General features: G+C 41.7%; 1 protein-coding gene across 2 annotated transcripts in view; it reads left to right on the forward strand.

The window, feature by feature from the left end:
- The window catches only part of znrf2b (zinc and ring finger 2b), a 43,416-nt gene that overhangs the window by 13,018 nt on the left and 18,397 nt on the right, over nt 1-12,001 (forward strand). The gene's annotated exons all lie outside the window — the stretch shown is intronic.

Below are 12,001 nucleotides of genomic sequence, written 5' to 3' on the forward strand. Positions count from 1 at the left end.
CGTGCATGAAGCGGCTCCCGGCTCCGCTCCGCTAAAGATATGCGCCAGGTCTATTTTGACACGAGCCACGGGGCGTTTCGGAAACAGCGGCAGCATCCAGTCAATTTCACAAAAGACGTAGCTCGAAACCTCGATGAAACCATGGACAACGAGAGATTCATCTTGGAGGTAGAAAAACATAAAATGACATCACAGATTATTTTTTTATCAGGACAACGCCAAAAAAGAAAAGGCATGGAGTTTAATTACAGGAGTGGTTGGAGTGGAAGGTATATACTAGCTGAATAAACCCGTGACTGTTCTGTTAAGTACTTGTAGAGAAAATAAAATCTGCGAGTCGGGCAGCAATACGCTCCGCTTCTGAGACGCTCCCGGTGTGGTATGGTGCGTGACGGAGGACGGAACAAAACTGGAACACAGCACAGAAGTGCCCAGTGGAAAATAGGGTTATGTGTTAGTGTTTCCCCTATATTTCTACAGGAACCCCTGCCAGGCCAGAAAAAGCTTTTTTTTAATGCCAAAAATAACGCCAAATATTCAAATATGCCGTGGCGAACCCATAAACGAGTGAACTGTCCGTGGCTAGTTCACATCTGTAACAGCAGGACAATCGAGTGTGTTATCTGAACTGCTGAAGTCCGTTGAACAGGTGAAGCGAAGATAACCTTGTAACAAGCTTGCTAATGACGAATTCGACGAAACATGTTTTTAGCTGAGCTGGACAGGAGAATTTTTGGTTAAACCGTTATATGATGCTGTTTTACCCTCATTGTTCTCCGTGAAGTTTGCTGAAAGTGTTCTAATGTAGCGTTTTATGTGGAGTGAGCTCTGCGTCGGACTATTAAATGCTAACGGGCAAACCAGCTTTGAAAGTGACGTATTTTCTTGTTAAATACTGTAAGTGCTGTGCAGTGGATCCAATTCCTGCCGATGTGAAGAGTGGTGGATGTGGATTAGAAACTATAAAGAGTTAAATTGAGAACGGATTTTGTTGTGGTGTTGACCACGATGCCCATGAGCTGTGACCGCTGTATGCCATACCTGGACGATGGGTGATGGGAGACTGTTCAAAGAAGCTGGCTGATGTAGAGAATGGGTTTGTTGCTCATCTGTTTCTTGCAAAGAGGCTCTGAGGAGAAGGAGCACTGTCTGACCATTTTGTTTACTGTTGCTATCATTATTCATTAACGCGGTATAGGATTGGGCATCTAGAACCGAGTCCTACTTGGAATCGTTTAAAAAAATTACGATTCCAGTGGAATCGTAACTTTATTGGAATCGTTTGGAGGATTTGGTTTCAAATCGGATCATGCGTTCCAAATGTAACACACGCAAATTTTGGTTTCCGAAGTGGCCATGTGCTTGTTGTGTTGCAGCCTTGGAGCACAGTAAGCGGCGCTCTAGTGTGGCTTAATTTTACGTTGGAAAAAGCCCAGTAAAACTGCACCCCACCATTATTCAAATGGTGGGGTGCAGTTTTACCGAAGAAAGAAGTTTTAAGAAGAAAGTTTTATTTTGATTCACAAAATAAAACTTTCTTCTTATTTGTGAAATAAGCATGTGACCCGTTTCAACTCCACCCCTCAAAGAATTGGAATCGAGAATCGATAAGAACCGGAATCGAAAGGAAGAATCGGAATTGGAATCAGAACTGTTAAAATCCAAATGATGCCCAACCCTAACGCAGTAGTAGAGAGCCTGCACGCTCTATAATAAGAAGAACATCAATGTTAACGTTACTGGAGAAATGTCCACAGGTCCGTGTGAGGTCTCAGGAGATCATGTACCACAGATCTGAGCCATGGTGGCGTTTGTGGCTGAGTCCGTCCAAGGATAGCTCAAATCTGTCTTGATGAGATAAGCCAGTGGCTACCTAACCTTGCTCTCTTAATCGCTGCTGCTGAGTCCCTTCATTTGAATACCACAGCAGATGTGTGCTTGTGTCTCACTGCGTGGACGCAGCATCCGTGACTCCCCTGTAGATTTCTAGAGAGGTTTTGAAAGTTTGCTGCTTGCTTCCTACTTTGTAAGTTGGGGCATACTTTCTCACAACCTGGCCCCATCGCTGAGTAAAGCGGGCTTGAATTTCTGATTGTCGGTTTTGGAAAGTAAAAAAATATGGTCAGACCAATATTGTCGTCGCAAAGGTATGGGGGTAGATGGTTTTAGAAACTGTTTGACAATCTGGCACTTTGTCTGAAGCATGCTGGCGTCTAGTATGGTACTCAGAGAGCACAGACCTCCGACCAAGTCATGCCCCATTTCACAATGTTAATGCAGCACAAATGACTTATCTCGCAAAGTTATAGAAAGTAAAAAATAGTTTGTGTATTCACCTTGTGATTCAGATCCACTCTCTTGGCCCATGCTATTCACCAAGCTTCCGCCAAGCTACTATGAAAATCCGGCCGGAAGGCGTTCTGTACCAATACCAGTGGAAAGTGAAAATGAGATTGCTTATCAGAGGTGGTTCTGTGAGAAAGTATGATTTATAATCCACATGACTCATACTTTTCAATTATCATAGAGTCAGCTGCTTTGAATTACGTCATTGTGTTCCAGTACAGACACTGTCAGCACAGCTGATAAGACCAGACCTATCTCACACACACAGACACACACACACACACACAGACACACACACACACACACACACACACACACACACACACACAGACACGCACACACACACACACACCCACCCACCCACACCCCGTCAAAGTGAAAACACTGAGCATAGTGTGTTTTCCAGACTAACTAGGCTAGATTTACTGTGTGTGAGTGTATTCAGTGCCTGTTGTGGCAACAATACAGCCACGCCCCATCCACATGTACAGGATACAGAGCCAGTTAGCAGTCACTTAAAGCCTGCGGTGTGTTTGCCAGCCGTCTGGGTTTTTTTAACCACCCCTTACTGTTTTACCTAAGTGTTGGCCATCTGCTCAGTCTAACATGGCAGATGATTAACGGCACACACCACCTGGTGGAACCTTAACTGTCACTTTTACTGACCACAATGGTGGATGTGGAGACAGGGGAAACCCTGTACAACAAGATTGCAGAAACAGATTGCAGATTAGAAAGTCCATGTGTTGCTTTTAGCAACTGTTTGGAAACATTTAACTGGGGATGCTGGCGTCAGACATTTTAAAATTCTACACATATGGCTTTCAAATATGTGAGTTGTAGGTTTGTGTACTTTTTCTTTTGCTTATTTGCTTTTTTTTTGTGTAACTTAGCATAAAGACTGGCATCTGGAAGCTGTCGTCTGTTTTCCCAAACAAAATCAAAAATTAGAATTTAATCTTTTAATAGATTTTTTTTTTTTTTTTTTTTTTTTTTTTTTTTTTTTTTTTTTTTTTTTTTTTTTTTTTTTTTTTTTATTTTTTTTTTTTGTTTTTCCTTTATTTTAGATATGTTTGACAGTTGATAATCTGGTAAAAGGGGGAGAGAAGGGGCCCAAAAAATTTTTTTTGGGAAAAAGCTTTTTTTTTTTTTTTTTTTTTTTTTTTTTTTTTTTTTTTTTTTTTCAAAATTTAAATTGCATGTGTTGCTGAGACGAGATGGGACCATCTTTACCGCTCTCATGTCTGTGTGTTTATGCTGCATTTACGCAATATCGGCAGGAGACAAAGACAGGAAAACCTTTTGGCATCATAACTTGGGAGCGTTGGGATGCTTAATTCAACTCTGGTTGCCCCACTGCTAATGTTGTCGTCAACCCAGATAACAATCCTAAATGAGCTACACTTGCTGTGATCCAAACAAAGAGTGTATAGCTCCTTTTTAAATGAGCTGAATTGATTCTGTTAGTGTGTAGTTTAGCATAAAGACTGGCGTCTGGAAACTGACTAACGACTGTTTACACAAACAGAAATGTAAAAACTACAATTTGAAAACCGTAAATCTAGCCATCCATCACTTCTGGGAAGCATCTCCTACTGGAGCGCGGGACATCGCCAGACATCAGTTTTAGTAAATGTCTCCGTACAGGCCAGTACCGGCAACAACACTAGATGACACCACGGGTAACTGTGCACAGTCACTGCACCTAGATGTTTTGTCTGACATAATATTAAAAGATTAAGTAAAAAGATTTGTGACGTAATGTTGTAATTTATAAAATTGGTATTGAAAAAAGTTGTTCAGGAACCGGCATCAAAACTTTTTGTATAGGTATTGGTATTGAACATTTTTTAACGCTATCCAGCCCTAATTAACAGCATTTAACCTCCTAGAAAACAAATTGTTGTTTTTTCGTATGTGTACAGGTTAGATAAATGAGATCCAGTAGGTTTATTAGTGAGCTTTAGGGAGGTGTATTTTATTTTTTTTTCACTTTGAACAGAGCCAGGCCACCTGTTAGCTGTACTCATCGCACAGAAATCGGACTTCAGGGTCAATCTTCTCTCAGTCTGAGAAAGAAATAAAAAATCATATTTACCAAAATGTTGACAGTTGCTTAAAATCCATTACTTTTATATTATTGTTGTTGTTGTTGTTGTTTTGGTCATTTTTGAGGCGACAGTGTTTTCCACTGAAAGGTGTTATTGGATCACCTTGCTCAGGCCTGAGTGGGATATTTTGGTCTTTTCAGCGCGGCCGCCTGGGGATTTGTGTTTGTGTGTGGTGCTAATATTTACTGTGGGAGAGATAGAGACACAGACTGACGTAGGTAGAAGGCAGGAGGCAGGCCTGTCGTCATTAACCCATTTTTTCAGCAACTAAAAGCACATTTATTTATACTCCTTTTATGTCGCTTGCCTCCCGGCTTTCTGTCTGGTTCTCTGACACCGACCTAAGGATGGGGATCTATACTACATGCTCCAATCTGGACCCAGTATGAAATCCACTTATTGACTCCAAATCATTTAGAATCCCTTATCAAATCTATTTCAAGACTCAGCTTTTGACATTTCTGTCAATACACTTAGGGCTGGACAATATATCGATATTATATTGACATCGATATATGAGACTAGATATCCTCTTAGATATCCATCTATCTATCTTATATATATATTATATATATAATATATATTATATATCTATCTTTTGGATATCATGATATGACACAAGTGTTGGATTTTCCTGGTTTTAAAGGCTGCATTACAGTAAAGTGGTGTCATTTTATGAACGTACCAGACTTGTTGTCAACTATGCAACGGTAGGAAAATTTAACCTCACGGTTATAGTGACCCAAATCATCACGGTTTTCCGTATTATTATTATTATTATTATTGCGGTATTTAAATTTTTTTTCAGAAAGCACTGATAGGCCTGCCCAAGCTGAAATAGTTTCAAAAAGTGTAACAGCGTTTATTATATTACAAAAATATAGGCAGTAGGCTTGTAAAAACTATTGAAAACTGGCTACTAAAACTCTGGCCCGCTGTAGGGTGTCAGGTAAGAACTTGAACCAGAGATGTCTGACTTTGAAGAAGATTTATTTACAACTCGAACATGAAGTTAACATGAATTTGAATTTGACGTAACATGTGAAGTTGGATGTAGTTCTGAAATATAAGCAATTAATAATGCACATTAATAAGCATCTGACTTACTATGAACATTATTTACCAAAACTAAATGTTATAGCCACCAGCATATAACAAGAAACAATACTAAGAATTACATTTATTTCACTGTAATAAACATAAATGTAACATATTGAAGAAATAAACAATGGACAAAGAGTCTTTAAAAGCTTCAGACGTAAAGTTATTCGCTGTCAAAGTGACGCCAAAATGAATGGGAGTCAATGAGATGCTAACGGAAGGTGATGGCTTGTTAGCCCAGAATCTCCCCATAGGAGGTACGCTTTCCGAATGCTCGCTTACCCCCTTGTCACTGAGTCAAAAAGGCTGCTCGGCTCCTGAGGGCAAGATGGCTAAAGTATGAGGGTGGAGCATGGCTGTCATCAAGATGTCTTGTATTGTAAACAAGTGACAAGTCTGTAAGTTAAGCTAAAGCTGCATTTTGTAAACGGCAACGTTATGCAACTTATGTTATTGTGGAATGTGGGTAATCATAAAGTCATAGTATTGTGTTTGCAAGTGCCTTAGCTTGCTAACACATAAATAACACTAGCTTACTAACAGCTAACTTGTCCTCTCTGGTAGACAAGGGTGCAAAAATAATCATTTGACATGCTTAAATTTCGTGTTTTTAGCTACCGGCACTTTGTGGAGTTGTTTTGCCGTCGGTGGGGGCGGGACTTAAATGTACTCTCTCTCTATGGCAGGATTGAAGTGGGCCATAGTAGATATTGGTTGGCCAGTGTTTGTATGAAAGACACACAAGTGGGCCAATCATGTGATCTTCTTTCTCTCTATGGGCCAATCCCCCCCAAAAAAAGTCTGCAGCCCATTCAGCCCACACAAATAGACCAGCCCTAACTACACTTATAAATCCATTAATGGTTTTAATCATTAATGCTAAGTATAACATTTGCTCTTGTTGATTAAATCACCAAAGTGGCAGCTGAGTGATGGTTCTGAGACATCAGACAATTTCCACCAAATTTCCAACAACTCCTTTGATTAAACCTCCCACCTGTTTGTGCCTCTCTTCCAACAAAATATCACAGACTTGCACATTTCTGCAAGTTTCAAAGTCTGGAAAGTACCAAGCGGTCGGAGCGCTGCTTGTGCTGGTCTTTGCCCTGCCAATAAAATGGGGTTCCACGTGTTAATTACCTACTGTTGATATAACCTACTGGTGATCAATGGTTTAATTTCAACCAAACAAACTGAATGCAGCGTTTCCGCTAGGGTAATACAACGTCTCCTGTAGCGGGGAATCAAAGGCAGAGGGACCGCAGGGTTCGCTGACGATAGCTTCTTGTCTCATTTGGGGTCTGATAAACAGTTCATTCATCAAATTCAGTGCCCATAACGCTGTATTACCCAATATCCTGTAGCTATCATATTTCACAGGGGTTTTCATGTTGAGCTTTCGTGGCTGTTGTCACTCTGCCTGAAGAGACTCGCGCTGTTGTTTATTTGGTGGCCATGACTTCCCAAGTGATGACGTCCTGTCACTGTTCCACTTGCTCATCTTCAAAGGGGAGAGCGGATGACTGTTCGTTTGAGTTCAGTAGAGCAGACGGCTCTGCAGAGTCGTGTAATTACAACATTGTGACATTTCATAAACCGCTGAAGCAGCAGCGGTAACAATCTTTTAGCGGCGGACCGCCGCTCAGAAATGTGTATAGCGGAAACACTGTGACTGTCAAGAATCATTCTACCTGATGTCTTGTTCATTATCGGAATCCAAGCAAAGGCTTCATTTATAGGAAACCTTAGCCACAATAAAAACCTCACAAATCAAAATCAGGATCTGAAAACCAAAAGAAAAATTCATTCAACTACCTAAAAATGTTCATGGGGTTACATTTTTTTGTCCTACCTTGTGACTCTGTTATTCCTGGACAAGAACCTCAGTTTCCTCTTTAGTGAAGAGTCTGAATGCTGCCTTCAGTGCTTTCCCAAATGGTCAGCACCCATGGCAGAGACGAGCACTGCAGAAAGAGAGAGGCTGATTTGGTGCTGATTGATGTCTGTCCTATGAACGACCTACCCTACTCCTTCTCTCAGGCAATTGTCAACTTGAGAATTTGCCTGCCTTTGTAAAAAAAAAAAACTTAGTGGAAATAAAAGTGATGCTAATGCCGGTGTTGTGTGGCAGGGTGCAGCCAGGCTTGTTGATGATCAGTGAACTGATCGATAAAATGATGATTCATAAATCTCATTTAATAGCACGGCGTCCAGGATGTGCTGATTCAGGTGGAGGAGAGCTGAGGTAAGGGCAGTCGATAATGAACGTGCAACCCTGGGATGCTCTCCAAAAAGCAGATTAGATGGGGAGCAGTCAGAACTGTGGGCAATTCTGGTGAACAGCGTGTGGCTGTTGGCTTGCTTGCAGCTCTTTCAGGAGATCAGGTCACATTGGTCTTTGTCAGCACAGAGAATACGATGCAGGACAAAAGAATTGATTTTAGGTCCACTCCAGTGACTGTCATAAAAAATATGTTATTGTTCTAGTAAGGCATGTTGTTAGGATTTCAAGCTGTGCTCGTGTCATTTCCAGGTGTTGCATCAAAATGATTAGCATCTCGTTTTCCAGATCGCAGTGATTTCTCCTTGTGTGAGGAAGCTACGTAACATCCGGCTGTTAATTCCTTTGCGAAGGATGGGGGGGGGGAAGGTAAAATAATTTAACTTAAGACGTCAATGCCGTCTACCGTCTTTTTGCCAGCATTGTTAATCAGAGTGTCAGTGGCTACAGTACATGAAAACTTGAGCTGCAGATATGACACAAATCACAACACTAACTGTCCCAGGGCCACTACATTTAGACATTTTAGTACCCAGACAATGTCCCACACTGCAGCTTAGCATGATCAGATTCCCCTCCAGGAACAATTCTGTTTTCTATGTTGGATTTGTTGGACTTCCACCAGTTTACGTCTTGTTGAAACCAGACACATCTTCCCGAATGTTTTTACTTGCTTAACTAAATCAATGAAGCAATGACTACATTATTTGTACAACCAATCACTATGGAGCACTACAAATTTGGCTATTACACTGCAGACGATGGATTTATCCCTTCAGTATGTGTGTGGTGAGGCTTGATGTGAGGTGCAAATCTTACATACTGTTTAATAGAGATAACTTGCTCACTTAGTTCTCTCCGTCCCCTGTGACAAATAAGGTCACTGTAAGCTCCTTCCATTGATCCTTATCATTGGCAAGATGTTGAGCCTCAACCCAACTTAACTTCATCTTGGCTAGCTTGTCCCGTCATTGTTCTCTGCCAGGTCATTTCTGGCCCTCCCCCAGTTTTCTTTTCGCTGAAGGAGCCTAAGGAGAGCAGGCCCATCACTCATCACTTGATATCCACAGCCAGTCCACGGACAGTCATGATCCCTAGCATACCAGGGGGGTATTTGGTCATCTCGCTGAGAACTTGTTTTGCCTCCAAAGTCTCATAAATCTGTATGCGACTCAAATATGGTTTTTGGTCCAAGTAGATTCTTATTTGCTGAGCCAGAAGGCAAAGCTCTCGATCTACCGGTCAGTTTTCGTTCCTACCCTCACCTATGGTCATGAAGGCTGGGTCATGACCGAAAGAACGAGATCCAGGGTGCAAGCGGCCGAAATGGGTTTCCTCAGGAGGGTGGCTGGCGTCTCCCTTAGAGATAGGGTGAGAAGCTCAGTCATCCGTGAGGAGCTCGGAGTAGAGACACATGCTCCTTGCGTCGAAAGGAGCCAGTTGAGGTGGTTCGGGCATCTGGTGAGGATGCCCCGGGGGCCTCCCTAGGGAGGTGTTCCAGGCACGTCCAGCTGGGAGGAGGCCTCGGGGAAGACCCAGGACTAGGTGGAGGGATTATATCTCCAACCTGGCCTGGGAACGCCTCGGGATCCCCCAGTCGGAGTTGGTTAATGTTGCTCGGGAAAGGGAAGTTTGGGGTCCCCTGCTGGAGCTGCTCCCCCCGCGACCCGACACCGGATAAGCGGACGAAGATGGATGGAGATTCTTATTTGCATCCCTGGCTTCCATCAGGCTTTCAGGCTAGGGTTGGGGATACATTTACTTGAGAGTTATCTTAAATAATTAGAATCTATTAAAGGCCCAATGTTTGGTAGGCACCTCTTTTCAGTTTCTGTAACTGAATTTTTCATGCCCAATTGCCAATGCCCAATTGCCCATTGCATGGTTCTTAGTCTATAGCCTTGATGTTCCACTTCCAGGATTGCTCCGTAGCCGCCGGAAAATTAGCCGAATTTTACTAATTTAGGCCGCATATCCGTTGCCGTGGGCTTCCTTTGTGTTGGCATTTTAAACTCCGGTGGATTTATGAGGACTATGGGCTATGCTCCTCAAATCTCTCCAGGGTAAATCCAGACAGCTAGCTAGACTATCTGTCCAATCTGAGTTTTCTGTTGCACAACTAAAACAACTTTTGAACGTACACGTTCTACCAAAACAAGTTTCTTCCGAGCATATTTTGCAGTGACACCGCGATTGATTTAAAGACATGCCAATAAACCAGAGCACGTTTTCGTCCCATCCCCGAATGCTATGTGGACTAGCCAGACTCTCATCCAGCGCGCTTTGGAGGAGGGTCTGGCAAAGCGAGACTACGTGGTTCTAGACCGGTCTTCGCAATCTTGCATGCACACCAGCATGTTTTGTGACTGACTTAAATAGGTCAGACAAGCAGTGGATCGCCTGCTTCTGGCTGCACTAATCTATTTATCCCATCATCAGTATCACAGCTTGTGGATGGATTTGACCATTGTAGAAAGCTCCACATTAGGGCTGCACAATATGAGGCAAATATGCGATAACGTTGTTGAATATCACGATAACGATATTACTTGAAATAAACAGATATCAACGTGCACTCAGTTTCCTTAGGTTCAGCATTTCTGCTGCTTTCTGCAAAAATACACCAAACTGCTTGTTGAATTTATAACAAATGTAAAGAAATCAACATTCTTTTTATTAAAGAAATTGAACATAAAGGCACCACTAAAAAAGAATGACCGTTACATTATAAAGTGCAGTTTTCAACTGATATTTTCTAACACAAATAATCTCTGTCTATCGCGTTATTTTACAACCTTCCGCGATATGTATATTACACCACATTGCTATGACAATAAAAACACGACCTATTGTGCAGCCCTACTCCACATCATCATCTGTCACCTGTCAGAGCTGTGACATTCAGCCCCCCGCTGCACAGCTGTACGCTAACCGCTGATGGATGAGGGTTGCTATGGCGCTAGTCTTTGACAACGGGCACGGTGATGTCAGTGGAAACTGCAGGGTTTGCTGTCGTGTCGGAGATTGTGCACCATAATTGTGATGGAAATTGAAACCAAAAGGATAATTACAACCAGCACTGTAACTGGAAATATTTAGGGAGCGTAATGTTTGAACTATCATTTAAATAATATCGGTGACCTTTCACATGAATACTGTACTATGCACTATCACTGATTGATGCAGTAAAATGTGAAAGAACCTAAAGCCAGAAAGCAACATCTGTTCAGCTCTGAACACTGGTGTCATTCATATTCGATGTCCATGCTCTCTCTGGTAGTTCATATGAAAAGCTTCTTTAATATGAACAAAAAAAGGGTTTTTCTGGCTTGTTATGACACTTCAGGTGGGTTTAAATTGTTTGAGCTACCTTTTTACCAATACGTCAACAAATCAAGGTAATCGCCAAGCTGGTGAAAACGGTTCCAAGGTTAGAATCCTTAAAGCACCACTATGATGTTTTTTTAAAGGTCCCATGACATGGTGCTCTTTGGATGCTTTTATATAGACCTTAGTGGTCCCCTAATACTGTATCTGAAGTCTCTTTTCTATAGACCTCAGTGGTACCCTAATACTGTATCTGAAGTCTCTTTTTATATAGGGCTTAGTGGTCCCCTAATACTGTATCTGAAGTCTCTTTTATATAGACCTTAGTGGTCCCCTAATACTGTATCTGAAGTCTCTTTTCTATAGACCTTAGTGGTACCCTAATACTGTATCTGAAGTCTCTTTTTATATAGGCCTTAGTGGTCCCCTAATACTGTATCTGAAGTCTGTTTCCCGAAATTCAACCTTGGTGTAGAATTACAGCCACTAGAGCCAGTCCCACAATGAGCTTTCCACAACAGAGCATACGCCAATCGTACTCAGAAGCGCTGCCGGGTAAGAATGAGGTATAAAAACAGGATTGAGTCGGTTCATTCTCCCGGTAAACCAACTATTAGGGCTGCGCAATATAGAGAAAATCAAATATCACAATATTTTTGACCAAATACCTCGATGTCAATATTGTATGGTTGACTATTTGGTGCTTTAACAAAATGTTATTTACACAATGAGATTTTTGATAAATTATCACCAGAAATGATTTAATGACTTAGTGGGTAAAGGTAAATAATAGAACAACTAGAACAGTCTGGTAAGTTCAGAAAATGACATCACT

The sequence above is a fragment of the Perca fluviatilis genome, chromosome 7 (genome assembly GCF_010015445.1).
Source record: "Perca fluviatilis chromosome 7, GENO_Pfluv_1.0, whole genome shotgun sequence".
Taxonomy (NCBI): Eukaryota; Metazoa; Chordata; class Actinopteri; order Perciformes; family Percidae; genus Perca; species Perca fluviatilis.